At 41.4% G+C, this 13105-nt stretch overlaps 1 protein-coding gene across 2 annotated transcripts in view; it reads left to right on the forward strand.

The window, feature by feature from the left end:
• Positions 1 to 13105, forward strand: part of FAM120C (family with sequence similarity 120 member C) — a 113386-nt gene that overhangs the window by 67658 nt on the left and 32623 nt on the right. The gene's annotated exons all lie outside the window — the stretch shown is intronic.

The raw sequence follows: 13105 nt of genomic DNA on the forward strand, positions 1-13105 counted from the left end.
AGGAACTCCATCCTGGTTTCCCACATGAGTGGCAGGGCCCCAAGCACTTGGGCCATCTTTCATTGCCTTCCCATGCACGTTAGTGGGGAGCTAGATTGGAAGCAGTGCATCTGGAACCGAAACCTGCAACCTGATATAGGATGCTGATGTCACAAGCAGATGCTTATGCTGCAGTGTTACAATGCCAGCCCCTCAGTGTTATTTTTGAGATCTAGCCATATTTAGTCTTCTTGACTGATGGATTATGTTCCATCAGACACTGATTTATAAAAGTTTGAAATTGATATTAATTTTATTTGAAAGGCAGAGAGACAGAGACATCTTCCATCCTCTGGTTCACTCCTCAAATGCCCACAACAGCCAGGGCTGGGTCAGGCCAAAGCCAGGAGCCAGGAACTCAGTTGGGTCTCCTATATGGATGGCAGGGATCCAATCACTTGAGCCATCACCTACTGCCTCCCAGGGTATGTGTTAGCAAAAATCTGTAATCAGAAGCACAGTCAGGGCTCACATCCAGACACTTGGATATGGAATGCAGACATTCCAAGCAGCTACACGAAACACCTGCCCCCACTGTATTTATTTCAATGGTGAATGGATCATTGTTTCCGGTTCTTGGTATTACAGAGTGCTGTAGGGAAATCTCACAGATGTATGTGTCTGTTTGTGTTCATGTAATAGTTTGTCTAAAGTATATACACAGGTATAGAATTTCTGTGTCCTGTAAAATATGCATGTAGATTTTTCATTAAAAATTGACAGATTAGGGGCCAGCGCCATGGTTCACTTGGTTAATCCTCCACCTGCGGTGCTGGCATCCCATATGAGCACTGGGTTCTAGTCCCGGTTGCTCCTCTTCCAGTCCAGCTCTCTGCTGTGGCCCAGGAGTGCAGTGGAGGATGGCCCAAGTGCTTGGGCCCTGCACCTACATAGGAGAGCAGGAGGAAGCATCTGGCTCCTGGCTTCGGATCAGCATAACTCCAGCCGTGGTGGCCATTTGGGGAGTGAACCAGCGGAAGGAAGACCTTTCTCTCTGTCTCTCTCTCTCACTGTCTAACTATCTGTCAAATAAAAAAAATTGCCAGATTGCTCTAGATAATAGCTATACTAATTTGTATTCCTAAAGATTCCTACTTCTTATTGTTGCCAGTATTAATATCATATAACTTAATTTTTGTGAATCCTATTATCTTTGAATTTATATTCCTTTGATGAAGTTGATATTTTTATGCTTATTAGCCATTTGAGTTTTCTTATTCTATGAAATGCTTATTTGTCTTTCAAATTTTCTATTAGGTTACTACTTTTTCTGGTTGCTTACAGAAGTTCCTTGTCAGACTTGTGTATATATACACACATGTATATACATAGCAAATATCTGTTTTTTTTATTTAAAGATTTATTTATTTTGAAGTCAGAGTTACAGAGAGAGAGCTAGAGAGAAAGATCTTCCTTCCACTGGTTCACTCCCTAGACAACCGCAATGGCTAGGGCTGGACCAGACCAAAACCAGAAACTAGGAGCTTCTTCCAGGTCTCCCATGTGCACACAGGGTCAAGCAGTTTAGCTGTCTTCAGCTGCTTTCCCAGGTGCAATATCAGGGAGCTGGATTGGAAGCAGAGCAGCCGGGTCTCAAACCAGCATCCATATAGGATGCTGGTGTCACAGACTGGGGCTTTACCCACTACACCACAATGCCAATCCCCAGCAGATATCTTTTCTCTATTTATGCATGTGCCTGCAAGTATGTGTCAAATATCTTTTCCAATTGGTCAAAATTTGTTTAAACTTTATACACAGTATTTTTTTTAACAGAAGTTGAATTGGAAAAACAAACCTAGGCTTAGTTTGTCCTATTATACACTTACAACACCAGTTACTTTTGTGACCCGGAAAATGTTAAGACTTGTCACCACCAGCAGGCAAGGCAAGCAGCCGCTTCTGCAGAGGACATCAGCTGGGTGTCCTCTACTTTAATTCACATCTAACACTGACCTGGGGACTGCATCATATCCCGCAGGTTGAGGGCTCAGTTCCCAGTACTGCCCCCTTCCACTTTATAAGCCAATCCCCAAAAGACAGATACCATGTGTTCTCCCTGATCCGTGGTAACTAATAGAGTACCTGAAAAGTACTCTGTAGGAGTGAATTTGACACTTTATGATGTGATGACTTTGAACAGCCCTTGTCTTCACTGTTTAGAGACACTGTCGCTTGTTTGTTTCCTTTTTTCTTCATACTATTTGAACTCTCTGCTTAGTGTAGAGAGTTGAGTATAAAGTTAACTGAAAATAGACCTTTGGAAAAAATAAGAATGGGAATAGGAGAAAAAGAAGGAAGAAAGTTGGGAGTATGGGCAGGAGGGAGGTAGGGTGGGAAGAATCACTATGTTCCTAAATTTGTATATATGAAATGCATGAAGTTTGTATTTCTTCAATAAAATTTTAAAAAAATAAATAGATGCCAGTGACAAGCCCTGTGTGGTTTTACCTGTGCTTACGACTGGTTATATAAACCAGTCTTCCCACAACCCCTTCCTTGGGTTCACTCCCTTGGAGTGACTCCAGAAAATAGCTGGAGTCAAAGGATGTGATATGGACGGAGAGATGCATAAAGCAAGGTATGAGGGCAGGGGCATCGAGCTTCCTTGCCCTCTCCAGCTTCGTCACCCTCCCGAAACCTCTACACGTCCAGCTATGCAGAAACTCTCCAAACCCTGTCCTTTGGGGCTTTTATGGAGACTTCATCGCACAGACATGATTGAAGTGTGGACAGCTGGCTTGAAATGTGATTGGACAAAAAAGGCTTTGGTAAGATCTAATGCTAGTCAAGTGAGTAGGAAATCCTAGTGACGCCTGTCCAGATATTTCAGCCTTTCTTCCTCAAATATGGGGCAGAAACCCCTTTCAGATGGAAATCTTAGCTCTCTGCTGATGCTTTGGGAGGCAACAGGTGATGGCTCAAGTGGTTGAGTCCTGCCACCCATGTGGGGTACCTGGATGGAGTTGCCAGCTCCTGGGTAAGGCCTGGTACAGTCCTGACTATTGCCAGCATTTTGAGAGTAAACCAGCAGATGGGAAACTTCTCTTTGCCTTTCAAACAAATAGAAATTTTTTTAAAGATTTATTTATTTATTTGAAAGTCAGAGTTACACAGAGAGAGAAGAAGAGAGAAGTCTTCCATCCACTGATTCATTCCCCAATTGGCTGCAACGGCTGGAGCTGCACCGAGCCTAAGCCAGGAGCCAGGACCTTCCTCCGGGTCTCCCACGCAGGAGCAGGGGCCCAACGACTTGGGCCATCTTCTACTGCTTTCCTAGGCCATAGCAGAGAGCTGGATTGGAAGTGGAGCAGCCGGGTCTCGAACCGGCGCCCATATAGGATGCTGGCACCACATGCAGCGGCTTTACCTGCTACACTACAGCACCAGCCCTACAAATAGAAATTTTTTAAAAAATAAAATTAGTACTTTATATATTATGTGAGAAGGTAGGTGAGAATTTATTTGTGGTCAGCAGCTCTACAGCAGTGGTGTGACAGGGGGAAGATTAGAGTTTGTATGACGTATGTTGTGGAAGGAGTTATAAACCAGGAACTGTGGACAAAAACCAAAATACATATCTATCATAGTATCACAGTAGTGTTTAATTTTTACTAAGCTTTTATTTTAATTTCATGTTTACAGAAAAAATTGGAATAACAACACAATGAATATACATAACCACCACCTATATTCTATGGAAGTCTTCAAAAAGTTTATGGAAATGCATATTATGGAAAAAAGTATACATGAATTTCAAAACTGTTTTGTTAATTCCATTTTCCATGAACTTTTTGAAGTACCTGCATATAATTTTATTATACTTGCTTTATCACATATAACTATGCATGTATCAATGTCTAGTCATTCATTCATCCTTTTTTATTTGAAATAAATTACATCTATCAGTACATATTTCAAAATAAATTGTAGCTGTCAGCACACTTTTCCATTCACCAAGAAGTTTTTGGTTTTGTCAAACCCATCAATTTATACCTTATGATATGTGCTTCGGAGTCTTATTTAATGAATTCTCCCTTACCAGGGCTGGTGCTGTAGTGGGTAAAGCCACCGCCAGCAGGGTCAGCATCCCATATGACTGCCGGTTTGAGTCCCGGCTGCTCCTCTTCCGATCCAGCTCTCTGCTATGGCCTGGGATAGCAGTAGAAGATAGCCCAAGTTCTTGGGCCCCTGCACCCACGTGGAAGACCCAGAAGAAGCTCCTGGCTCCTGGCTTCAGATTGGCCCAGCCCTGGCCATTGCGTACATTTGAGGAGTGAATCAGTGGGTAAAAGAGCTCTCTCCCAATCCCTGTAACTCTGCCTTTCAAATAAAGAACATAAATCTTTAAAAAATCCTCACCTACCCTTGGGTTGTAAAGATATTTTTCTACATTTTCTTATAGTTTTATAATGTTTTCTTCCAAGTCAAGTCTTTAATATAGTTGTCAATTATTTTGTAAATTCTGTGAGAGCTAGCTTATTTTTTAAATGTCGTATAGCCATTCCCCAGTTCCATTTATTAAATATTCCTTTCTTCCTATATGCCAAGTTCCTATAGATACATGGGTTCATTCCTGGATTCTGTTTTGTTCCATTGCCTGTTATATACCTCATCAATACCACATTATTTTAATTATTAAGGGTTTATAATTTTCCTTATTATAGGGCAGGGCAAATCTCTACTCTATGCTTCTTTTATTTCAGAATTATACTAGATATTCATGTGCCTCATGAACCTTTATTCTCGCATATATAATTTAGAATCAGTCCAGTTTCCACAAAACCTTGTTGGATTTTTTTTCTTTGTCATTGAGGCACTGATCTCTTTACAGTATAACATCTTCCCAGCCAAAGATCATAGTTTCCTTTTCCTGTTTATCAGGTCTCTTCCTTTATGTTTTTTTTTTAAAGATTTATTTATTCATTTGAAAAGCAGAGTTACAGAAAAGGAGAGGCAGAGGTAGAGTGAGGTCTTCATCGACTGGTTCACTACACAAATGGCCACCTTAGCTAGAGCTGTGACAGTCCAAAGGCAGGAGCCAGGAGCTTCTTCTGGGTGTCCCATGTGGGTGCAGGAGCCAAGCACTTGGGCCATCTTCTTCCACTGCTTTCCCAGGTGCATTAGCAGAGAGCTGGATCAGAAGTGGAGCAACTGGGTCTCAAACCAGTGCCCATATGGGATGCTGATGCTACAGGCAGTGCTTTACCCACTGTGCCACAGCACAGGTCCCTTACTTTATGTCTTAGAGTTAATTCTTTTCCAAGGAGGTCTCCTACATTTTAAATTATGTCATAGGTACTTTATATATATTTTGATTATGGTTGCTAGTCTATTTTCTATTATACTTCCTCATTTTAATTTGTTGCCGTAGAGGAAGTAAGTTCTTACATAAAGCAGATATCGGGCTCTGCAAATCAACAGAGAGTTCTGGAAGTCTGAACTTTGATACTGGGCAAACCTAACTTTCAATTCCTGTTCTGGTGCTTTTCAGCTTGCATAAGTCACTGTAGCCTTTCTGGACATCTGTTTGTTCACAATATATGAGTGTTATAATTCTTCTGGGAGCTATTTCAGCAATGAGATCACATATACTGAGCTCCTACCATGTAATAGATACTCAATATATATTAAGTTCCTAACCAGCTTGACATTAAGACTGGTGACTTATGAAGTTTTCACAGTAAGAATAAATGGGAAGGATTTATTACTACTACTTCCTAACATGTTCGTGAGCCATATCCCTAAGGTGTCCCATATTAACTCTGGAATTGCATATTTTGCTTATCTTCTCTGTAAAACGTTTAATGGCTCATTTTCCCATTTATTTGGCCCTGTGGATAATATGTAAATGACTAAAAATGAGTTATGAAAAGTTATAATAAACAGCAATAAGACTGTGTTCTAATAATCTAATAGAGTCTCTATATTTCCTGTGAAAAGAATCTTATTTATTCTATTTTTTTATAAGTTTATCTTATGTTCATTTTATTTAAAAGACTCAAAGAAATCTTGTGTCTGCTGACTCACTCCCTCAAATGCCTGCAAAAGCCAGGGCTTGGCCAAGCCAAAGCCGGGCGCCTGGAACCTAATCTGTGTCTCCCCATATGGATGATAGGGACCCAATTACTTGAGGCATCATCCGCTGCCTTCTAGGATATGGGTTAGCAAGAGGCTGGATCAGAAGCCGAGAAGCTGGGACATGGAACTAAGCACTTGATGTGGGATATAGGCATATCAGTCATCAACCTAACCATGTGCCAAAGCCTTCCCCTCCACCTGTTCTTCATTTAGACACATTTCTGATAGTTTTGCCCTATGATTTTCCAGTATGCAACAGACCAAAAGCAGCAAATTGTAAAGGAAGTAAGAGAGGGAATAGGTGCTACTCTTTCAACCAGTTTCTTTTAACCAGTTCTAGTGACAGCAATGATAAATGATAGCCTACTGCCTAAAAGCAGGGGGGGGGGGGAGACTACAAAAAAAAAAGAGGCAGCATCTGGAGTCATTTAGTGTAGGGTGAAATAGCCCTATATAAATCATTAACCCAGTGTTCAAAAAATCATAAAGAAGAAGTACTATAGTATTACCTATTATATACCTGGCAATTTACTAAGTCAACCCTTTGGGTATGATAGTTCTAATCTTCATAATAGTGCTAAAAGGGAGGTGGTATTTACCTCCATGTGGAGGTGAGGAAATAGGCTCAGAGAGCCAAAACTCATGAAGGTTACCTAGCTAGTGAGGGATAGTGAAGGAGGTTAACCCAAGTTTCTCCAACTTGCAATCCCTAAGTTATTTAAGAATATAAAATTTCAGGAAAATTCAGTTTAACAATTAGCATAGCATATGGTTAGAAATTTACAATTGAGCTTTAGATGAAGAAAGTAAGCACTGGGTAGGAACACTGAACTAGCACCTGATTAAGTACTAGGCATCTAAACTCAATTAGCTTTTCCAACTGTAGGTGAAGAGTGCCTCCTGTGAAAATAAAGTAATACCTGAGAATTTATGGCTAAAACTTATCTTGGTGAAGCTCTTGAACAGTTGGTCTATGGAATGGGTCTTCGAGCAAAGGTTGATACAGTTTGAGGAAGGCAGAAATAGTTGCTGCACAGAGTGAGAGATACTGAAAAACTCTTGCCAGGTTTCTGAGATGCAGCCCCGTTGAATGTGGAAAGGCATGTAGCAAATCTCTTACTGTTTCTAGCCAAAGTTCACTCAAATCTCAACAGCTTCCAGAAATAGAACATGATGTTGTGCAAGGTATCTGGGTAAAGTTCAGGAGCTGAGAAATAAGTATATTAAGAAGCAGTGGTTTGGGACTGGTGTTGTAGCACAGCAGGTTAAGCCACCACATGTGACACTGGCACACTTTGAGTGCTGGTTCAAGTCCTGGCTGCTCCACTTCTGATCTGGTTCTGATCTGGAGAAACAGCAAGTGATAGTCCAAGTGCTTGGGCCCCAGTACCCATGTGAGAGATCTGGATGGAGTTCCAGGCTCCTGGAGCTCCTGGGACAGCTGGGACTTGAACCGGCACCCACATGGGATGCCAGCACTGCACGCAGTGGCTTTACTTCTGTGCCACAGCACTGGCCCCAACTCTTTCCCTTCTTTACATGATATATAATACATTGTCGTGAATTGTATTCCACCCACTCTCTGTGCTGTAGAACATTAGAACCTAATCTGCTGCCTTCCAGGATGTGCATTAGCAGGAAGCTGGATCAGAAGCTGAGAAGCTGGGACTTAGAACCAGGCAGTTGATATGGGATGTAGGCATCCCAAGCATCAACCTAGCCATGTGCCAAAGCCTTCCCCTCCATCTTTCTCTATCCTCCCTTCACCCCACTCTTCTCAGCCTCTACTAATCACTTTTCTAACTTCCATTTTTTTCTAACCAATTACTTTTTCTATCATTTTTCACTTCTATATATGTGAAAGAACATATGGTATTTGTCTTTCTGTGTCTTATTACTTCTGGCTTATTTCACCTAATATAATGCTCTCCAGTTTTACACATTTTGATGCAAATACCAAGATTTCATTCTTTTTTTATGGCTGAGCAATATTCCTTTGTGTGCCCATTTTAAAATTGGATTGTTTGTTTTTGCTATTGAATTGTTTGAGTTCCTTATAACTTTTAATATTTACTTTTGGAGTTGTTGGAAATATAATTGCTTTTTCAACTTCTTGTTCAGATAATTTGCTATTGGTATATAATATCACTACTGGTTTTGGTACATTGACACTCGTTGGATCTTATTATTAGTTCTAGTCATTTCTTTGTGGACTTTGGGGTTTTTTATATGGTAGATGATGTCATCTGCAAACTGACAGCTTGACTTCCTCCTTTCCAATTTGAATGCCCTTCAGTTGTTTCTCTTGCCTAACTGCTGTAGCTAGGGTTTCTTGAATTAAAGTGGTAAAAGTGGGCATCCTTGTCATGTTGCAGATCTCGGAGAGAAAGCCTTCAAAACTTCCCTCATTCAGGATGATGTCAGTTGTTGGCTTACTATGCTTGGCCTTTATTTTGTTGAGGCATGTTCCTTCTGTGCCACATTTGTTAAAAGTTTTTAATCATGAAGGGATGTTGAATTTTATCAAGTGTCCTTTCTGCGTCTGTTGAGATGACCCCATGATTTTTGGCCTTCATTCTGTTGATGTGCACTATCACATTTATTGACTTGCGAATGTCGAGCTATCCTTGTGTCCTTGGGATGAGTAATCTTTTAAATGTGTCATTGGATTCAGTTTGCTAGTATTTTCTTGAGCATTTTTACATCTACATTCATCAAAAATATTGACCTTAGTGCTTTTGTGTATGTGAGTATTGGGTCCTTTTCTGGTTTTGGTATCAAGGTAATGCTGATCTCATAGAAAAGTTTGGAAGAATTCCCTCCTTTTCTGTTTTCTGGAATCAGTTAAGCAAACTTTGTACTAACTCTTTTTTTAAAAACAGATTTATTTATTTATTTGAAAGTTAGAGTTACACAGAGAGAGGAGAGGCAGAGAGAGAGAGAGAGAGAGAGGCCTTCCATCTGCTGGTTCACTCCCCAGTTGGCAACAACAGCCAGAGCTGCGCCGATCTGAAGCCAGGAGCCAAGAGCTTCTACCAGATCTCCCACATGGGTGCAGGGGCCTAAGGACTTGGGTCATCTTCTGCTGCTTTCCCAGGCCATAGCAAATAGCTGGATTGGAAGTGGAGTAGCCGGGTCTTGAACCGGCACCCATATGGGATGCCAGCACTTCAGGCCAGGGCTTTAACCTGCTGCACCACAGCACCGGCCCTTGTACTAACTCTTAATGTTAGCTTGACTTTAGCAGTGAAACCATCTGATCTTGACCTTTTCTCTGATGTTAGGCTTTCTATTAATTGAATCTTGCTACTGTATTGGACTGTTCAGGTATTCTATTTCTTCATGATCCTTTGTGAGGTGTATGTATTCAGGAATTCGTCCTCTTCTAGGTTATCAAATTTGTAGCTATATTATTCTTCATAAAAATTCATAACAACCCTTTGAATCTCTATGATCAGTTATAATGTTTCCCTTCATATATACATAAATATATGTATATATATATATGAAGGGAAACATTTATATTTATGTATGTATATATATATATATATATATATATATATATATATATATTTGAATGGCAGAGCAACAGAGAAGGGGAGAGACAGAGAGAGATATCTTCCATCCCCAAATGGCTGCAACAGCCAGGGTTAGGCCAGGCCAAAACCAGGAACCTGACCAAACTCCAGCCAGATCTCTCATGAGGGTGGCAGGGACCCAGGTACTTGGGACATAATTTACTGCCTTCCCCAGGCACATTAGCGAGAATGCTGGATTGGAAGTTGAGTGGCCACATTGATATGGGTTGGCAGAGTCCTAAATGGTGACAACCTACTACACCACAATGCCACCCCCCATTGTCTCCCTTTTTATCCCTGATTTTATTTTTTAAGTCTTATTTTTTTTCTTATTGAGTTTACATAAAAACTTTATCAGTTTTGTTTATTCTTTCACAGAACCAGCTCTTTGTTTCATTGATACTTGTTGTTTTTTTGTCCCTACTCTCTCTCTCTCTTTTTTTTTTAAAGATTTGTTTATTTATTTGAAAGACAGAACAGAGGGGGATGTATGTATGTATATATATATATGTATATATATATATATAATAAAAAAACTTTAAATTTTTAAAAATGTATTTCAAAGAGAGAGAGAGATCAGAAGTAAAGGAGGCAGCACATGAACCAGGCATTCCAATATGGTACACAGGCACCCCAAGTGGCAACTTCACCCCCACTGTACCACAATGTCTTCCCCATGCCATTTTTTTTTATGCTCTGAGTTTTGTTGTTTCCTGCTACTAATTTTTCATTTGGTTTGTTCTCCTTTTTCTGGTTCTCTAGGGTGCAGCAGTAAGTTCCAATGCTGCTTCCTGCCAATGTACACCCTGAAAGGTAACTGCTGGATGGATAAAGTAGTTGAGTCTCTGCCATCCATGTGGAATACCTGGATTGAGTTTCAGGTTCCTGAGTTAGGCCTGGTCCAGTCCCAGGCATTGCTGGCATTTGAGACATGAACAAGCAGTTGGAGGACCTCTCTCTCTCTCTCTCAAAATCTCTTTATCTCTCTGGCTTTTTCAAGTAAAATTTTTTTAAAAATTAGAAAGTTTTTTTTTATTATGGATTTTTAGTTTTATTGCATTGTGGCCAAGAAAGAGACTTCATTAAAATCTCTTTTTAAAAAAATATTTATTTATTTGAAAGACAATGTGAGAGAGAGGTAGAGACAGAGGGTGATCTTTCATCCACTGGTCCACTCCCTAATTGCCTGCAACACCTCAGGCTGAGCAAGGCCAAAGCCAAGAGCTGAGAACTCCATCTATGTGGCAGGGGCCCAAGTACTTGGGCCATCATCTACTGCCTTCCCAGCTTCATTAGGACGAAGCTGAATCAGAAGCAGTGTAGTTCGGACTTGAACCAGCACTCTGATATGGGAGGCTGATGTCCCAAGTGGCAGTTTAACTCACTGCACCACAATGACATCCCAAGATGTGTGTTTTTAAAAGTTTGTTGAGACTTGTTTTGTGACCTACGATATGATCTATCCTGGAGAATGTTGCATGTGCTGTTGAGAAGAGTTTGAATTCTGCAGCTGTTATATGGATCATTCTATAGATGTTTGTTAAGTCCATTTGAGCTAGGGTGCAATTTGTTTCTTCTGTTTCTTTATTGATTTTCTGTATGGATGATCTCTCCATTTCTGAAAGTGGAATATTAGTGTTCCTTTGTATTTAGTGTCCTGAGGTCTGCCTCTCCATTTAAGTAGATTAATATTTGCTTCTTGTTTTAGGTGCTCTGACATTGAATGCATGTCTACACACACATACACACACACACTCACACATATATAAATTTACAATTATTATTTCCTCTTATTGGATTGACCCCTTTGTCATTATATAAATGACCTTTGTTTGCTGAATTTGTCAATATAGTTACTCTTGCTCATGAGTTTCTACCTTCCAGAGGATATATGACTAGTAAATCACAATTCCAGAGCTATAGGATACAGTAGAACCCTTACCCACGTCCCATGGGGCAAGTACAGTTACGCTGGGGTTTGTGTACTGGCAGATGTGATCCTGGCTCAGTGGAATGCAGATTGGCCCTTCTTCTGATTCCATGAGGCGAGTTTGGGTGTCCTTGGGACTTATAGAACCAAATCACAGCCTCAGAACTGCAGAATGCAATGCAGTCTTTGCCCAGGCCCCACACAGCAACCTCAGCTTATGCTAGGGATTTTGCACTGACAGGTGCAGGCCTAGAGTACTGGAATGAAGGCAGGGCCTCCCTCAAGTCCCACAGGTTGAGCCCTTGCGTTCTCAAGGGCTTATAGAACCAGAGATCATAGTTTCAGAGCTACAGGCAGAGATGCAAATTCTACCCGAGTCCCAGTGGGGGACAATTCATGTTATGCTGGGGATTCCACACTGGCAGCTGCAAGCCTGCGGTGGTAGAATTTAGTTAGGGCCTTCCTCAGATCCCTTAGGGCAAGTGTGGATATCCCCAGGTCTTATGGAACCAAGAGTCACAGTCTCAGAGCTGTAGGAAACATGGTACCTTGCCAACTGCAGAACTGCAGCTATATCATGCAAAGAGGACCTTCCTTTTTGCCCATGGGGTAAGTGCAGGTGATTATTGTACTCCTAAGATTATTGGACCAACAGCCAGAGTCCCAGAGGTGCAGGACACAAAAGGAGCCTTCCCAAGGCCTCATGGCATAAGCAAGTTTACACCAGGGATTGTGTTCTGATGACCAAGTGCCCAGAATCAAAGGATACAGAGCGGGGCTTTCACAGGCCCTTCCAGGACTTGTATACTGGCTGCTGCCAGTGCTCTGCTTCAGGATGTGGAAGGCAACTTCTGGAGATCACACAAAGCAAGCAAGCATGACTACAGAGTTTGTGTCAGGCAAGCCTGCAGCTGTGGGATGCAGAGGGGCCTTACCTCTGCCCTGTGAACCGCGCTGTTTCCGGGGGCTTCTGTTTGTAACTTGAGGCTGCCTACTGGCCCCTACAGCAGAATGGAGTCTAATGGTGGCTGTGACACAGTATCTTGTTATCTAGGGCTTTGCGGAGGAGGCAATATGGGTTCCTTTTTCTGGAGCAAAGCAGTTTCTTGGACCCCAGTCAGCTTTCCATACTGCACTGAAAGCTTGGGAGGACTGTGGAACTCTCCTGTAGTTAAGGCTGCTGGTCTCTAGCAATGATGGCATTGGCTGAGCTTTTCTTCTTACCTTTTCCTGGCAATGTCAAGTTCACTCCCAGCCTAGAAGCTAGGAAAAGAGTTGCAGTGGGCTTTGTTCTCCTCTATATGTTGGCTCTCTGAGTCTCCATTGTTTAGTGTTCCTAGTACTTTTTTTTTGTCTTAAAAAGGGTTTATTTATTTACTTGAAAGGCAGAGTTACAAAGAGAGGTCTTCCATTCACTGATTCACTCCCCAAATGGCCACAATGGTCAGTGCTGGGTCAGGCCAAAACAAGGAGCCTG

The sequence above is a fragment of the Lepus europaeus genome, chromosome X (genome assembly GCF_033115175.1).
Source record: "Lepus europaeus isolate LE1 chromosome X, mLepTim1.pri, whole genome shotgun sequence".
NCBI classification, from domain to species: domain Eukaryota; kingdom Metazoa; phylum Chordata; class Mammalia; order Lagomorpha; family Leporidae; genus Lepus; species Lepus europaeus.